Genomic DNA, 18376 nt, shown 5'->3' on the forward strand with positions numbered 1-18376 from the left:
GTAGATGGGGTGTGTGTGATGTGACGCGCCTGTAGATGGGGTGTGTGTGATGTGACGCGCCGGTAGATGGGGTGTGTGTGTGATGTGACGCGCCGGTAGATGGGGTGTGTGTGATGTGACGCGCCGGTAGATGGGGTGTGTGTGATGTGACGCGCCGGTAGATGGGGTGTGTGTGATGTGACGCGCCGGTAGATGGGGTGTGTGTGATGCGACGCGCCGGTACATGGGGTGTGTGTGATGTGACGGTAGATGGGGTGTGTGTGATGTGACGCGCCGGTAGATGGGGTGTGTGTGATGTGACGCGCCGGTAGATGGGGTGTGTGTGATGTGCCGGTAGATGGGGTGTGTGTGATGTGACGCGCCGGTAGATGGGGTGTGTGTGATGTGACGCGCCGGTAGATGGGGTGTATGTGATGTGACGCGCCGGTAGATGGGGTGTGTGTGATGTGACGCGCCGGTAGATGGGGTGTGTGTGATGTGACGTGCCGGTAGATGTGGTGTGTGTGATATGACGCGCCGGTAGATGGGGTGTGTGTGATGTGACGCGCCGGTAGATGGGGTGTGTGTGATGTGACGCGCCGGTAGATGGGGTGTGTGTGATGTGCCGGTAGATGGGGTGTGTGTGATGTGACGCGCCGGTAGATGGGGTGTGTGTGATGTGACGCGCCGGTAGATGGGGTGTGTGTGATGTGACGCGCCGGTAGATGGGGTGTGTGTGATGTGACGCGCCGGTAGATGGGGTGTGTGTGATGTGACGCGCCGGTAGATGGGGTGTGTGTGATATGACGCGCCGGTAGATGGGGTGTGTGTGATGTGACGCGCCGGTAGATGGGGTGTGTGTGATGTGACGTGTCGGTAGATGGGGTGTGTGTGATGTGACGCGCCGGTAGATGGGGTGTGTGTGATGTGACGCGCCGGTAGATGGGGTGTGTGTGATGTGACGCGCCGGTAGATGGGGTGTGTGTGATGTGACGCGCCGGTAGATGGGGTGTGTGTGATGTGACGCGCCGGTAGATGGGGTGTGTGTGATGTGACGCGCCGGTAGATGGGGTGTGTGTGATGCGACGCGCCGGTAGATGGGGTGTGTGTGATGTGACGGTAGATGGGGTGTGTGTGATATGACGCGCCGGTAGATGGGGTGTGTGTGATGTGACGCGCCGGTAGATGGGGTGTGTGTGATGTGCCGATAGATGGGGTGTGTGTGATATGACGCGCCGGTAGATGGGGTGTGTGTGATGTGACGCGCCTGTAGATGGGGTGTGTGTGATGTGACGCGCCGGTAGATGTGGTGTGTGTGATGTGCCGGTAGATGGGGTGTGTGTGATATGACGCGCCGGTAGATGGGGTGTGTGTGATGCGACGCGCCGGTAGATGGGGTGTGTGTGATGTGACGGTAGATGGGGTGTGTGTGATATGACGCGCCGGTAGATGGGGTGTGTGTGATGTGACGCGCCTGTAGATGGGGTGTGTGTGATGTGACGCGCCGGTAGATGGGGTGTGTGTGTGATATGACGCGCCGGTAGATGGGGTGTGTGTGATGTGACGCGCCGGTAGATGGGGTGTGTGTGATGCGACGCGCCGGTAGATGGGGTGTGTGTGATGCGACGCGCCGGTAGATGGGGTGTGTGTGACATGACGCGCCGGTAGATGCGGTGTGTGTGATATGACGCGCCGGTAGATGGGGTGTGTGTGATGTGACACGCCGGTAGATGGGGTGTGTGTGATGTGCCGGTAGATGGGGTGTGTGTGATGTGACGCGCCGGTAGATGGGGTGTGTGTGATGTGACGCGCCGGTAGATGGGGTGTGTGTGATGTGACGCGTCGGTAGATGGGGTGTGTGTGATGTGACGCGCCGGTAGATGGGGTGTGTGTGATGTGACGCGCCGGTAGATGGGGTGTGTGTGATGTGATGCGCCGGTAGATGGGGTTTGTGTGATTCGACGCGCCGGTAGATGGGGTGTGTGTGGTGTGACGGTAGATGGGGTGTGTGTGATATGACGCGCCGGTAGATGGGGTGTGTGTGATGTGACGCGCCGGTAGATGGGGTGTGTGTGATGTGCCGGTAGATGGGGTGTGTGTGATGTGCCGGTAGATGGGGTGTGTGTGATGTGACGCGCCGGTAGATGGGGTGTTTGTGATGTGACGCGCCGGTAGATGGGGTGTGTGTGATGTGACGCGCCGGTAGATGGGGTGTGTGTGTGATGTGACGCGCCGGTAGATGGGGTGTGTGTGATATGATGCGCCGGTAGATGGGGTGTGTGTGATGTGACGCGCCGGTAGATGGGGTGTGTGTGATGTGCCGGTAGATGGGGTGTGTGTAATGTGATGTGCCGGTAGATGGGGTGTGTGTGATGTGACGCGCCAGTAGATGGGGTGTGTGTGATGTGACGCGCCGGTAGATGGGGTGTGTGTGATGTGCCGGTAGATGGGGTGTGTGTGTGATATGACGCGCTGGTAGATGGGGTGTGTGTGATGTGACGCGCCGGTAGATGGGGTGTGTGTGATGCGACGCGCCGGTAGATGGGGTGTGTGTGATGCGACGCGCCGGTAGATGGGGTGTGTGTTATATGACGCGCCGGTAGATGCGGTGTGTGTGATGCGACGCGCCGGTAGATGGGGTGTGTGTGATGCGACGCGCCGGTAGATGGGGTGTGTGTGATGTGACGGTAGATGGGGTGTGTGTGATATGACGCGCCTGTAGATGGGGTGTGTGTGATGTGACGCGCCGGTAGATGTGGTGTGTGTGATGTGCCGGTAGATGGGGTGTGTGTGATATGACGCGCCGGTAGATGGGGTGTTTGTGATGTGACGCGCCGGTAGATGGGGTGTGTGTGATGTGACGCGCCGGTAGATGGGGTGTGTGTGTGATGTGACGCGCCGGTAGATGGGGTGTGTGTGATATGATGCGCCGGTAGATGGGGTGTGTGTGATGTGACGCGCCGGTAGATGGGGTGTGTGTGATGTGCCGGTAGATGGGGTGTGTGTAATGTGATGTGCCGGTAGATGGGGTGTGTGTGATGTGACGCGCCAGTAGATGGGGTGTGTGTGATGTGACGCGCCGGTAGATGGGGTGTGTGTGATGTGCCGGTAGATGGGGTGTGTGTGTGATATGACGCGCCGGTAGATGGGGTGTGTGTGATGTGACGCGCCGGTAGATGGGGTGTGTGTGATGCGACGCGCCGGTAGATGGGGTGTGTGTGATGCGACGCGCCGGTAGATGGGGTGTGTGTTATATGACGCGCCGGTAGATGCGGTGTGTGTGATGCGACGCGCCGGTAGATGGGGTGTGTGTGATGCGACGCGCCGGTAGATGGGGTGTGTGTGATGTGACGGTAGATGGGGTGTGTGTGATATGACGCGCCTGTAGATGGGGTGTGTGTGATGTGACGCGCCGGTAGATGTGGTGTGTGTGATGTGCCGGTAGATGGGGTGTGTGTGATATGACGCGCCGGTAGATGGGGTGTGTGTGATGTGACGCGCCGGTAGATGGGGTGTGTGTGATGTGACGCGCCGGTAGATGGGGTGTGTGTGATGCGACGCGCCGGTAGATGGGGTGTGTGTGGTGTGACGGTAGATGGGGTGTGTGTGATATGACGCGCCGGTAGATGGGGTGTGTGTGATGTGACGCGCCGGTAGATGGGGTGTGTGTGATGTGCCGGTAGATGGGGTGTGTGTGATGTGACGCGCCGGTAGATGGGGTGTTTGTGATGTGACGCGCCGGTAGATGGGGTGTGTGTGATGTGACGCGCCGGTAGATGGGGTGTGTGTGTGATGTGACGCGCCGGTAGATGGGGTGTGTGTGATATGATGCGCCGGTAGATGGGGTGTGTGTGATGTGACGCGCCGGTAGATGGGGTGTGTGTGATGTGCCGGTAGATGGGGTGTGTGTAATGTGATGTGCCGGTAGATGGGGTGTGTGTGATGTGACGCGCCGGTAGATGGGGTGTGTGTGATGTGACGCGCCAGTAGATGGGGTGTGTGTGATGTGACGCGCCGGTAGATGGGGTGTGTGTGATGTGCCGGTAGATGGGGTGTGTGTGTGATATGACGCGCCGGTAGATGGGGTGTGTGTGATGTGACGCGCCGGTAGATGGGGTGTGTGTGATGCGACGCGCCGGTAGATGGGGTGTGTGTGATGCGACGCGCCGGTAGATGGGGTGTGTGTTATATGACGCGCCGGTAGATGCGGTGTGTGTGATGCGACGCGCCGGTAGATGGGGTGTGTGTGATGCGACGCGCCGGTAGATGGGGTGTGTGTGATGTGACGGTAGATGGGGTGTGTGTGATATGACGCGCCGGTAGATGGGGTGTGTGTGATGTGACGCGCCGGTAGATGGGGTGTGTGTGATGTGCCGGTAGATGGGGTGTGTGTGATGTGATGCGCCGGTAGATGGGGTGTGTGTGATGTGACGCGCCGGTAGATGGGGTGTGTGTGATGTGACGCGCCGGTAGATGGGGTGTGTGTGATGTGACGCGCCGGTAGATGGGGTGTGTGTGATGTGACGCGCCGGTAGATGGGGTGTGTGTGATGTGACGCGCCTGTAGATGGGGTGTGTGTGATGTGACGCGCCGGTATATGGGGTGTGTGTGTGATATGACGCGCCGGTAGATGGGGTGTGTGTGATGTGACGCGCCGGTAGATGGGGTGTGTGTGATGCGACACGCCGGTAGATGGGGTGTGTGTGATGTGACGCGCCGGTAGATGGGGTGTGTGTGATGCGACTCGCCGGTAGATGGGGTGTGTGTGATGTGACGGTAGATGGGGTGTGTGTGATATGACGCGCCGGTAGATGGGGTGTGTGTGATGTGACGCGCCGGTAGATGGGGTGTGTGTGATGTGCCGGTATATGGGGTGTGTGTGATGTGATGCGCCGGTAGATGGGGTGTGTGTGATGTGTGGCGCCGGTAGATGGGGTGTGTGTGATGTGATGTGTCGGTAGATGGGGTGTGTGTGATGTGACGCGCCGGTAGATGGGGTGTGTGTGATGTGACGCGCCGGTAGATGGGGTGTGTGTGATGTGACGCGCCGGTAGATGGGGTGTGTGTGATATGACGCGCCGGTAGATGGGGTGTGTGTGATGTGACGGTAGATGGGGTGTGTGTGATATGACGCGCCGGTAGATGGGGTGTGTGTGATGTGACGCGCCGGTAGATGGGGTGTGTGTGTGATGTGCCGGTAGATGGGGTGTGTGTGATGTGACGCGCCAGTAGATGGGGTGTGTGTGATGTGACGCGCCGGTAGATGGGGTGTGTGTGATGTGACGCGCCGGTAGATGGGGTGTGTGTGTGATGTGACGCGCCGGTAGATGGGGTGTGTGTGATGTGACGCGCCGGTAGATGGGGTGTGTGTGATGTGACGCGCCGGTAGATGGGGTGTGTGTGATGTGACGCGCCGGTAGATGGGGTGTGTGTGATGTGACGCGCCTGTAGATGGGGTGTGTGTGATATGATGCTCCGGTAGATGGGGTGTGTGTGATGTGACGCGCCGGTAGATGGGGTGTGTGTGATGTGCCGGTAGATGGGGTGTGTGTGATGTGACGCGCCGGTAGATGGGGTGTGTGTGATGTGCCGGTAGATGGGGTGTGTGTGATGTGACGCGCCGGTAGATGGGGTGTGTGTGATGTGCCGGTAGATGGGGTGTGTGTGATGTGACGCGCCGGTAGATGGGGTGTTTGTGATGTGACGCGCCGGTAGATGGGGTGTGTGTGATGTGACGCGCCGGTAGATGGGGTGTGTGTGTGATGTGACGCGCCGGTAGATGGGGTGTGTGTGATATGATGCGCCGGTAGATGGGGTGTGTGTGATGTGACGCGCCGGTAGATGGGGTGTGTGTGATGTGCCGGTAGATGGGGTGTGTGTAATGTGATGTGCCGGTAGATGGGGTGTGTGTGATGTGACGCGCCGGTAGATGGGGTGTGTGTGATGTGACGCGCCAGTAGATGGGGTGTGTGTGATGTGACGCGCCGGTAGATGGGGTGTGTGTGATGTGCCGGTAGATGGGGTGTGTGTGTGATATGACGCGCCGGTAGATGGGGTGTGTGTGATGTGACGCGCCGGTAGATGGGGTGTGTGTGATGCGACGCGCCGGTAGATGGGGTGTGTGTGATGCGACGCGCCGGTAGATGGGGTGTGTGTTATATGACGCGCCGGTAGATGCGGTGTGTGTGATGCGACGCGCCGGTAGATGGGGTGTGTGTGATGTGACGGTAGATGGGGTGTGTGTGATATGACGCGCCGGTAGATGGGGTGTGTGTGATGTGACGCGCCGGTAGATGGGGTGTGTGTGATGTGCCGGTAGATGGGGTGTGTGTGATGTGATGCGCCGGTAGATGGGGTGTGTGTGATGTGACGCGCCGGTAGATGGGGTGTGTGTGATGTGACGCGCCGGTAGATGGGGTGTGTGTGATGTGACGCGCCGGTAGATGGGGTGTGTGTGATGTGACGCGCCGGTAGATGGGGTGTGTGTGATGTGACGCGCCTGTAGATGGGGTGTGTGTGATGTGACGCGCCGGTATATGGGGTGTGTGTGTGATATGACGCGCCGGTAGATGGGGTGTGTGTGATGTGACGCGCCGGTAGATGGGGTGTGTGTGATGCGACACGCCGGTAGATGGGGTGTGTGTGATGTGACGCGCCGGTAGATGGGGTGTGTGTGATGCGACTCGCCGGTAGATGGGGTGTGTGTGATGTGACGGTAGATGGGGTGTGTGTGATATGACGCGCCGGTAGATGGGGTGTGTGTGATGTGACGCGCCGGTAGATGGGGTGTGTGTGATGTGCCGGTATATGGGGTGTGTGTGATGTGATGCGCCGGTAGATGGGGTGTGTGTGATGTGAGGCGCCGGTAGATGGGGTGTGTGTGATGTGATGTGTCGGTAGATGGGGTGTGTGTGATGTGACGCGCCGGTAGATGGGGTGTGTGTGATGTGACGCGCCGGTAGATGGGGTGTGTGTGATGTGACGCGCCGGTAGATGGGGTGTGTGTGATATGACGCGCCGGTAGATGGGGTGTGTGTGATGTGACGGTAGATGGGGTGTGTGTGATATGACGCGCCGGTAGATGGGGTGTGTGTGATGTGACGCGCCGGTAGATGGGGTGTGTGTGTGATGTGCCGGTAGATGGGGTGTGTGTGATGTGACGCGCCAGTAGATGGGGTGTGTGTGATGTGACGCGCCGGTAGATGGGGTGTGTGTGATGTGACGCGCCGGTAGATGGGGTGTGTGTGTGATGTGACGCGCCGGTAGATGGGGTGTGTGTGATGTGACGCGCCGGTAGATGGGGTGTGTGTGATGTGACGCGCCGGTAGATGGGGTGTGTGTGATGTGACGCGCCGGTAGATGGGGTGTGTGTGATGTGACGCGCCTGTAGATGGGGTGTGTGTGATGTGACGCGCCGGTAGATGGGGTGTGTGTGTGATATGACGCGCCGGTAGATGGGGTGTGTGTGATGTGACGCGCCGGTAGATGGGGTGTGTGTGATGTGAGGCGCCGGTAGATGGGGTGTGTGTGATGTGATGTGTCGGTAGATGGGGTGTGTGTGATGTGACGCGCCGGTAGATGGGGTGTGTGTGATGTGACGCGCCGGTAGATGGGGTGTGTGTGATATGACGCGCCGGTAGATGGGGTGTGTGTGATGTGACGGTAGATGGGGTGTGTGTGATATGACGCGCCGGTAGATGGGGTGTGTGTGATGTGACGCGCCGGTAGATGGGGTGTGTGTGTGATGTGCCGGTAGATGGGGTGTGTGTGATGTGACGCGCCAGTAGATGGGGTGTGTGTGATGTGACGCGCCGGTAGATGGGGTGTGTGTGATGTGACGGTAGATGGGGTGTGTGTGATGTGACGCGTCGGTAGATGGGGTGTGTGTGATGTGACGCGCCGGTAGATGGGGTGTGTGTGATGTGCCGGTAGATGGGGTGTGTGTGATGTGACGCGCCGGTAGATGGGGTGTGTGTGATGTGACGCGCCGGTAGATGGGGTGTATGTGATGTGACGCGCCGGTAGATGGGGTGTGTGTGATGTGACGCGCCGGTAGATGGGGTGTGTGTGATGTGACGGGCCGGTAGATGGGGTTTGTGTGATATGACGCGCCGGTAGATGGGGTGTGTGTGATGTGACGCGCCGGTAGATGGGGTGTGTGTGATGTGACGCGTCGGTAGATGGGGTGTGTGTGATGTGACGCGCCGGTAGATGGGGTGTGTGTGATGTGACGCGCCGGTAGATGGGGTGTGTGTGATGTGACGCGCCGGTAGATGGGGTGTGTGTGATGTGACGCGCCGGTAGATGGGGTGTGTGTGATGTGACGCGCCGGTATATGGGGTGTGTGTGTGATATGACGCGCCGGTAGATGGGGTGTGTGTGATGTGACGCGCCGGTAGATGGGGTGTGTGTGATGCGACGCGCCGGTAGATGGGGTGTGTGTGATGTGACGCGCCGGTAGATGGGGTGTGTGTGATGCGACTCGCCGGTAGATGGGGTGTGTGTGATGTGACGGTAGATGGGGTGTGTGTGATATGACGCGCCGGTAGATGGGGTGTGTGTGATGTGACGCGCCGGTAGATGGGGTGTGTGTGATGTGCCGGTATATGGGGTGTGTGTGATGTGACGCGCCGGTAGATGGGGTGTGTGTGATGTGAGGCGCCGGTAGATGGGGTGTGTGTGATGTGATGTGTCGGTAGATGGGGTGTGTGTGTGATGTGACGCGCCGGTAGATGGGGTGTGTGTGATGTGACGCGCCGGTAGATGGGGTGTGTGTGATATGACGCGCCGGTAGATGGGGTGTGTGTGATATGACGCGCCGGTAGATGGGGTGTGTGTGATGTGACGCGCCGGTAGATGGGGTGTGTGTGATGTGCCGGTAGATGGGGTGTGTGTGATGTGACGCGCCAGTAGATGGGGTGTGTGTGATGTGACGCGCCGGTAGATGGGGTGTGTGTGATGTGACGCGCCGGTAGATGGGGTGTGTGTGTGATGTGACGCGCCGGTAGATGGGGTGTGTGTGATGTGACGCGCCGGTAGATGGGGTGTGTGTGATGTGACGCGCCGGTAGATGGGGTGTGTGTGATGTGACGCGCCTGTAGATGGGGTGTGTGTGATGTGACGCGCCGGTAGATGGGGTGTGTGTGATGTGACGCGCCGGTAGATGGGGTGTGTGTGATGTGACGCGCCGGTAGATGGGGTGTGTGTGATGTGACGCGCCTGTAGATGGGGTGTGTGTGATGTGACGCGCCGGTAGATGGGGTGTGTGTGTGATATGACGCGCCGGTAGATGGGTTGTGTGTGATGTGACGCGCCGGTAGATGGGGTGTGTGTGATGTGACGCGCCGGTAGATGGGGTGTGTGTGATGTGACGCGCCGGTAGATGGGGTGTGTGTGATGCGACGCGCCGGTAGATGGGGTGTGTGTGATGTGACGGTAGATGGGGTGTGTGTGATATGACGCGCCGGTAGATGGGGTGTGTGTGATGTGACGCGCCGGTAGATGGGGTGTGTGTGATGTGCCGGTAGATGGGGTGTGTGTGATGTGACGCGCCGGTAGATGGGGTGTGTGTGATGTGACGCGCCGGTAGATGGGGTGTGTGTGATGTGACGCGCCGGTAGATGGGGTGTGTGTGATGTGACGCGCCGGTAGATGGGGTGTGTGTGATGTGACGCGCCGGTAGATGGGGTGTGTGTGATATGACGCGCCGGTAGATGGGGTGTGTGTGATGTGACGCGCCGGTAGATGGGGTGTGTGTGATGTGACGCGCCTGTAGATGGGGTGTGTGTGATGTGACGCGCCGGTAGATGGGGTGTGTGTGTGATATGACGCGCCGGTAGATGGGGTGTGTGTGATGTGACGCGCCGGTAGATGGGGTGTGTGTCATGTGACGCGCCGGTAGATGGGGTGTGTGTGATGTGACGCGCCGGTAGATGGGGTGTGTGTGATGTGCCGGTAGATGGGGTGTGTGTAATGTGATGTGCCGGTAGATGGGGTGTGTGTGATGTGACGCGCCGGTAGATGGGGTGTGTGTGATGTGACGCGCCGGTAGATGGGGTGTGTGTGATGTGACGCGCCGGTAGATGGGGTGTGTGTGATGTGACGCGCCGGTAGATGGGGTGTGTGTGATGTGACGCGCCGGTAGATGGGGTGTGTGTGATATGACGCGCCGGTAGATGGGGTGTGTGTGATGTGACGCGCCGGTAGATGGGGTGTGTGTGATGTGACGCGCCTGTAGATGGGGTGTGTGTGATGTGACGCGCCGGTAGATGGGGTGTGTGTGTGATATGACGCGCCGGTAGATGGGGTGTGTGTGATGTGACGCGCCGGTAGATGGGGTGTGTGTCATGTGACGCGCCGGTAGATGGGGTGTGTGTGATGTGACGCGGCGGTAGATGGGGTGTGTGTGATGTGCCGGTAGATGGGGTGTGTGTAATGTGATGTGCCGGTAGATGGGGTGTGTGTGATGTGACGCGCCGGTAGATGGGGTGTGTGTGATGTGACGCGCCAGTAGATGGGGTGTGTGTGATGTGACGCGCCGGTAGATGGGGTGTGTGTGATGTGCCGGTAGATGGGGTGTGTGTGATATGACGCGCCGGTAGATGGGGTGTGTGTGATGTGACGCGCCGGTAGATGGGGTGTGTGTGATGTGACGCGCCGGTAGATGGGGTGTGTGTGATGCGACGCGCCGGTAGATGGGGTGTGTGTGGTGTGACGGTAGATGGGGTGTGTGTGATGTGACGCGCCGGTAGATGGGGTGTGTGTGATGATACGCGCCGGTAGATGGGGTGTGTGTGATGTGCCGGTAGATGGGGTGTGTGTGATATGACGCGCCGGTAGATGGGGTGTGTGTGATGTGACGCGCCGGTAGATGGGGTGTGTGTGATGCGACGCGCCGGTAGATGGGGTGTGTGTGGTGTGACGGTAGATGGGGTGTGTGTGATATGACGCGCCGGTAGATGGGGTGTGTGTGATGTGACGCGCCGGTAGATGGGGTGTGTGTGATGTGCCGGTAGATGGGGTGTGTGTGATGTGACGCGCCGGTAGATGGGGTGTTTGTGATGTGACGCGCCGGTAGATGGGGTGTGTGTGATGTGACGCGCCGGTAGATGGGGTGTGTGTGATGTGACGCGCCGGTTGATGGGGTGTGTGTGATATGACGCGCCGGTAGATGGGGTGTGTGTGATGTGACGCGCCGGTAGATGGGGTGTGTGTGATGTGACGCGCCTGTAGATGGGGTGTGTGTGATGTGACGCGTCGGTAGATGGGGTGTGTGTGTGATATGACGCGCCGGTAGATGGGGTGTGTGTGATGTGACGCGCCGGTAGATGGGGTGTGTGTGATGTGACGCGCCGGTAGATGGGGTGTGTGTGATGATACGCGCCGGTAGATGGGGTGTGTGTGATGTGCGGGTAGATGGGGTGTGTGTGATATGACGCGCCGGTAGATGGGGTGTGTGTGATGTGACGCGCCGGTAGATGGGGTGTGTGTGATGTGACGCGCCGGTAGATGGGGTGTGTGTGATGCGACGCGCCGGTAGATGGGGTGTGTGGTGTGACGGTAGATGGGGTGTGTGTGATATGACGCGCCGGTAGATGGGGTGTGTGTGATGTGACGCGCCGGTAGATGGGGTGTGTGTGATGTGCCGGTAGATGGGGTGTGTGTGATGTGACGCGCCGGTAGATGGGGTGTTTGTGATGTGACGCGCCGGTAGATGGGGTGTGTGTGATGTGACGCGCCGGTAGATGGGGTGTGTGTGATGTGACGCGCCGGTAGATGGGGTGTGTGTGAGATGATGCGCCGGTAGATGGGGTGTATGTGATGTGACGCGCCGGTAGATGGGGTGTGTGTGATGTGACGCGCCGGTAGATGGGGTGTATGTGATGTGACGCGCCGGTAGATGGGGTGTGTGTGATGTGACGCGCCGGTAGATGGGGTGTGTGTGATGTGACGGGCCGGTAGATGGGGTTTGTGTGATATGACGCGCCGGTAGATGGGGTGTGTGTGATGTGACGCGCCGGTAGATGGGGTGTGTGTGATGTGACGCGTCGGTAGATGGGGTGTGTGTGATGTGACGCGCCGGTAGATGGGGTGTGTGTGATGTGACGCGCCGGTAGATGGGGTGTGTGTGATGTGACGCGCCGGTAGATGGGGTGTGTGTGATGTGACGCGCCGGTAGATGGGGTGTGTGTGATGTGACGCGCCGGTATATGGGGTGTGTGTGTGATATGACGCGCCGGTAGATGGGGTGTGTGTGATGTGACGCGCCGGTAGATGGGGTGTGTGTGATGCGACGCGCCGGTAGATGGGGTGTGTGTGATGTGACGCGCCGGTAGATGGGGTGTGTGTGATGCGACTCGCCGGTAGATGGGGTGTGTGTGATGTGACGGTAGATGGGGTGTGTGTGATATGACGCGCCGGTAGATGGGGTGTGTGTGATGTGACGCGCCGGTAGATGGGGTATGTGTGATGTGCCGGTATATGGGGTGTGTGTGATGTGACGCGCCGGTAGATGGGGTGTGTGTGATGTGAGGCGCCGGTAGATGGGGTGTGTGTGATGTGATGTGTCGGTAGATGGGGTGTGTGTGTGATGTGACGCGCCGGTAGATGGGGTGTGTGTGATGTGACGCGCCGGTAGATGGGGTGTGTGTGATATGACGCGCCGGTAGATGGGGTGTGTGTGATATGACGCGCCGGTAGATGGGGTGTGTGTGATGTGACGCGCCGGTAGATGGGGTGTGTGTGATGTGCCGGTAGATGGGGTGTGTGTGATGTGACGCGCCAGTAGATGGGGTGTGTGTGATGTGACGCGCCGGTAGATGGGGTGTGTGTGATGTGACGCGCCGGTAGATGGGGTGTGTGTGTGATGTGACGCGCCGGTAGATGGGGTGTGTGTGATGTGACGCGCCGGTAGATGGGGTGTGTGTGATGTGACGCGCCGGTAGATGGGGTGTGTGTGATGTGACGCGCCTGTAGATGGGGTGTGTGTGATGTGACGCGCCGGTAGATGGGGTGTGTGTGATGTGACGCGCCGGTAGATGGGGTGTGTGTGATGTGACGCGCCGGTAGATGGGGTGTGTGTGATGTGACGCGCCGGTAGATGGGGTGTGTGTGATGTGACGCGCCGGTAGATGGGGTGTGTGTGATGATACGCGCCGGTAGATGGGGTGTGTGTGATGTGCGGGTAGATGGGGTGTGTGTGATATGACGCGCCGGTAGATGGGGTGTGTGTGATGTGACGCGCCGGTAGATGGGGTGTGTGTGATGTGACGCGCCGGTAGATGGGGTGTGTGTGATGCGACGCGCCGGTAGATGGGGTGTGTGTGGTGTGACGGTAGATGGGGTGTGTGTGATATGACGCGCCGGTAGATGGGGTGTGTGTGATGTGACGCGCCGGTAGATGGGGTGTGTGTGATGTGCCGGTAGATGGGGTGTGTGTGATGTGACGCGCCGGTAGATGGGGTGTTTGTGATGTGACGCGCCGGTAGATGGGGTGTGTGTGATGTGACGCGCCGGTAGATGGGGTGTGTGTGATGTGACGCGCCGGTAGATGGGGTGTGTGTGATATGATGCGCCGGTAGATGGGGTGTATGTGATGTGACGCGCCGGTAGATGGGGTGTGTGTGATGTGACGCGCCGGTAGATGGGGTGTATGTGATGTGACGCGCCGGTAGATGGGGTGTGTGTGATGTGACGCGCCGGTAGATGGGGTGTGTGTGATGTGACGGGCCGGTAGATGGGGTTTGTGTGATATGACGCGCCGGTAGATGGGGTGTGTGTGATGTGACGCGCCGGTAGATGGGGTGTGTGTGATGTGACGCGTCGGTAGATGGGGTGTGTGTGATGTGACGCGCCGGTAGATGGGGTGTGTGTGATGTGACGCGCCGGTAGATGGGGTGTGTGTGATGTGACGCGCCGGTAGATGGGGTGTGTGTGATGTGACGCGCCGGTAGATGGGGTGTGTGTGATGTGACGCGCCGGTATATGGGGTGTGTGTGTGATATGACGCGCCGGTAGATGGGGTGTGTGTGATGTGACGCGCCGGTAGATGGGGTGTGTGTGATGCGACGCGCCGGTAGATGGGGTGTGTGTGATGTGACGCGCCGGTAGATGGGGTGTGTGTGATGCGACTCGCCGGTAGATGGGGTGTGTGTGATGTGACGGTAGATGGGGTGTGTGTGATATGACGCGCCGGTAGATGGGGTGTGTGTGATGTGACGCGCCGGTAGATGGGGTGTGTGTGATGTGCCGGTATATGGGGTGTGTGTGATGTGACGCGCCGGTAGATGGGGTGTGTGTGATGTGAGGCGCCGGTAGATGGGGTGTGTGTGATGTGATGTGTCGGTAGATGGGGTTTGTGTGTGATGTGACGCGCCGGTAGATGGGGTGTGTGTGATGTGACGCGCCGGTAGATGGGGTGTGTGTGATATGACGCGCCGGTAGATGGGGTGTGTGTGATATGACGCGCCGGTAGATGGGGTGTGTGTGATGTGACGCGCCGGTAGATGGGGTGTGTGTGATGTGCCGGTAGATGGGGTGTGTGTGATGTGACGCGCCAGTAGATGGGGTGTGTGTGATGTGACGCGCCGGTAGATGGGGTGTGTGTGATGTGACGCGCCGGTAGATGGGGTGTGTGTGTGATGTGACGCGCCGGTAGATGGGGTGTGTGTGATGTGACGCGCCGGTAGATGGGGTGTGTGTGATGTGACGCGCCGGTAGATGGGGTGTGTGTGATGTGACGCGCCTGTAGATGGGGTGTGTGTGATGTGACGCGCCGGTAGATGGGGTGTGTGTGATGTGACGCGCCGGTAGATGGGGTGTGTGTGATGTGACGCGCCGGTAGATGGGGTGTGTGTGATGTGACGCGCCTGTAGATGGGGTGTGTGTGATGTGACGTGCCGGTAGATGGGGTGTGTGTGTGATATGACGCGCCGGTAGATGGGGTGTGTGTGATGTGACGCGCCGGTAGATGGGGTGTGTGTGATGTGACGCGCCGGTAGATGGGGTGTGTGTGATGTGACGCGCCGGTAGATGGGGTGTGTGTGATGCGACGCGCCGGTAGATGGGGTGTGTGTGATGTGACGGTAGATGGGGTGTGTGTGATATGACGCGCCGGTAGATGGGGTGTGTGTGATGTGACGCGCCGGTAGATGGGGTGTGTGTGATGTGCCGGTAGATGGGGTGTGTGTGATGTGACGCGCCGGTAGATGGGGTGTGTGTGATGTGACGCGCCGGTAGATGGGGTGTGTGTGATGTGACGCGCCGGTAGATGGGGTGTGTGTGATGTGACGCGCCGGTAGATGGGGTGTGTGTGATGTGACGCGCCGGTAGATGGGGTGTGTGTGATATGACGCGCCGGTAGATGGGGTGTGTGTGATGTGACGCGCTGGTAGATGGGGTGTGTGTGATGTGACGCGCCTGTAGATGGGGTGTGTGTGATGTGACGCGCCGGTAGATGGGGTGTGTGTGTGATATGACGCGCCGGTAGATGGGGTGTGTGTGATGTGACGCGCCGGTAGATGGGGTGTGTGTCATGTGACGCGCCGGTAGATGGGGTGTGTGTGATGTGACGCGCCGGTAGATGGGGTGTGTGTGATGTGACGCGCCGGTAGATGGGGTGTGTGTGATGTGACGCGCCGGTAGATGGGGTGTGTGTGATGTGACGCGCCGGTAGATGGGGTGTGTGTGATGTGACGCGCCGGTAGATGGGGTGTGTGTGATGTGACGCGCCGGTAGATGGGGTGTGTGTAATGTGATGTGCCGGTAGATGGGGTGTGTGTGATGTGACGCGCCGGTAGATGGGGTGTGTGTGATGTGACGCGCCGGTAGATGGGGTGTGTGTGATGTGACGCGCCGGTAGATGGGGTGTGTGTGATGTGACGTGCCGGTAGATGGGGTGTGTGTGATGTGACGCGCCGGTAGATGGGGTGTGTGTGATATGACGCGCCGGTAGATGGGGTGTGTGTGATGTGACGCGCCGGTAGATGGGGTGTGTGTGATGTGACGCGCCTGTAGATGGGGTGTGTGTGATGTGACGCGCCGGTAGATGGGGTGTGTGTGTGATATGACGCGCCGGTAGATGGGGTGTGTGTGATGTGACGCGCCGGTAGATGGGGTGTGTGTCATGTGACGCGCCGGTAGATGGGGTGTGTGTGATGTGACGCGCCGGTAGATGGGGTGTGTGTGATGTGCCGGTAGATGGGGTGTGTGTAATGTGATGTGCCGGTAGATGGGGTGTGTGTGATGTGACGCGCCGGTAGATGGGGTGTGTGTGATGTGACGCGCCAGTAGATGGGGTGTGTGTGATGTGACGCGCCGGTAGATGGGGTGTGTGTGATGTGCCGGTAGATGGGGTGTGTGTGATATGACGCGCCGGTAGATGGGGTGTGTGTGATGTGACGCGCCGGTAGATGGGGTGTGTGTGATGTGACGCGCCGGTAGATGGGGTGTGTGTGATGCGACGCGCCGGTAGATGGGGTGTGTGTGGTGTGACGGTAGATGGGGTGTGTGTGATGTGACGCGCCGGTAGATGGGGTGTGTGTGATGATACGCGCCGGTAGATGGGGTGTGTGTGATGTGCCGGTAGATGGGGTGTGTGTGATATGACGCGCCGGTAGATGGGGTGTGTGTGATGTGACGCGCCGGTAGATGGGGTGTGTGTGATGTGACGCGCCGGTAGATGGGGTGTGTGTGATGCGACGCGCCGGTAGATGGGGTGTGTGTGGTGTGACGGTAGATGGGGTGTGTGTGATATGACGCGCCGGTAGATGGGGTGTGTGTGATGTGACGCGCCGGTAGATGGGGTGTGTGTGATGTGCCGGTAGATGGGGTGTGTGTGATGTGACGCGCCGGTAGATGGGGTGTTTGTGATGTGACGCGCCGGTAGATGGGGTGTGTGTGATGTGACGCGCCGGTAGATGGGGTGTGTGTGATGTGACGCGCCGGTAGATGGGGTGTGTGTGATATGATGCGCCGGTAGATGGGGTGTGTGTGATGTGACGCGCCGGTAGATGGGGTGTGTGTGATGTGACGCGCCTGTAGATGGGGTGTGTGTGATGTGACGCGTCGGTAGATGGGGTGTGTGTGTGATATGACGCGCCGGTAGATGGGGTGTGTGTGATGTGACGCGCCGGTAGATGGGGTGTGAGTGATGTGACGCGCCGGTAGATGGGGTGTGTGTGATGATACGCGCCGGTAGATGGGGTGTGTGTGATGTGCGGGTAGATGGGGTGTGTGTGATATGACGCGCCGGTAGATGGGGTGTGTGTGATGTGACGCGCCGGTAGATGGGGTGTGTGTGATGTGACGCGCCGGTAGATGGGGTGTGTGTGATGCGACGCGCCGGTAGATGGGGTGTGTGTGGTGTGACGGTAGATGGGGTGTGTGTGATATGACGCGCCGGTAGATGGGGTGTGTGTGATGTGACGCGCCGGTAGATGGGGTGTGTGTGATGTGCCGGTAGATGGGGTGTGTGTGATGTGACGCGCCGGTAGATGGGGTGTTTGTGATGTGACGCGCCGGTAGATGGGGTGTGTGTGATGTGACGCGCCGGTAGATGGGGTGTGTGTGATGTGACGCGCCGGTAGATGGGGTGTGTGTGATATGATGCGCCGGTAGATGGGGTGTGTGTGATGTGACGCGCCGGTAGATGGGGTGTGTGTGATGTGACGCGCCTGTAGATGGGGTGTGTGTGATGTGACGCGCCGGTAGATGGGGTGTGTGTGTGACGCGCCTGTAGATGGGGTGTGTGTGTGACGCGCCTGTAGATGGGGTGTGTGTGATGTGACGCGCCGGTAGATGGGGTGTGTGTGTGATGTGACGCGCCGGTAGATGGGGTGTGTGTGATGTGACGTGCCGGTAGATGGGGTGTGTGTGATGTGACGCGCCGGTAGATGGGGTGTGTGTGATGTGACGCGCCGGTAGATGTGTGTGTGATGTGCCGGTAGATGCGGTGTGTGTGATGTGCCGGTAGATGGGGTGTGTGTGATGTGACGCGCCGGTAGATTAGGTGTGTGTGATATGACGCGCCGGTAGATGGGGTGTGTGTGATGTGACGCGCCGGTAGATGGGGTGTGTGTGATGTGACGCGCCTGTAGATGGGGTGTGTGTGATGTGACGCGCCGCTAGATGGGGTGTGTGTGTGATGTGACGCGCCGGTAGATGGGGTGTGTGTGATGTGACGTGCCGGTAGATGGGGTGTGTGTGATGTGACGCGCCGGTAGATGGGGTGTGTGTGTGTGATGTGACGTGCCGGTAGATGGGGTGTGTGTGTGACGCGCCTGTAGATGGGGTGTGTGTGTGACGCGCCTGTAGATGGGGTGTGTGTGTGATGTGCGGGTAGATGGGGTGTGTGTGATGTGACGCGCCGGTAGATGGGGTGTGTGTGATGTGACGCGCC

Source organism: Rhinoderma darwinii, chromosome 11 (genome assembly GCF_050947455.1).
Source record: "Rhinoderma darwinii isolate aRhiDar2 chromosome 11, aRhiDar2.hap1, whole genome shotgun sequence".
Taxonomy (NCBI): Eukaryota; Metazoa; Chordata; class Amphibia; order Anura; family Rhinodermatidae; genus Rhinoderma; species Rhinoderma darwinii.